The sequence below is a fragment of the Octopus bimaculoides genome, chromosome 16 (assembly GCF_001194135.2).
Source record: "Octopus bimaculoides isolate UCB-OBI-ISO-001 chromosome 16, ASM119413v2, whole genome shotgun sequence".
Classification (NCBI taxonomy): domain Eukaryota; kingdom Metazoa; phylum Mollusca; class Cephalopoda; order Octopoda; family Octopodidae; genus Octopus; species Octopus bimaculoides.
This window is the reverse complement of record NC_068996.1, coordinates 5,664,709-5,665,104: the sequence shown is the minus strand read 5'-3', so window position 1 is coordinate 5,665,104 and position 396 is coordinate 5,664,709.

Below are 396 nucleotides of genomic sequence, written 5' to 3'. Positions count from 1 at the left end.
GGGCAGCGGACTTGCGGTCATAGGATCGCGGTTTCGATTCCCAGACCGGGCGTTGTGAGTGTTTATTGAGCGAAACACCTAAAGCTCCACGAGGCTCCGGCAGGGGATGGTGGTGAACCCTGCTGTACTCTTCCACCACAACGTTCTCTCGCTCTTTCTTCCTGTTTCTGTTCTAACTGTATTTCGAAGGGTCAGCCTTATGACACTCTGTGTCACACTGAATCTCTCCGAGAACTACGTTAAGTGGAGTGCTCAGCCACTTGCATGTTAATTTCATGAGCAGGCTGTTCTGTTGATCGGATCAACTGGAACTCTGGTCGTCGTAACCGATGGAATGCCACAATATAATATGCATATATATATATATATATATATATATATATATATATATATATA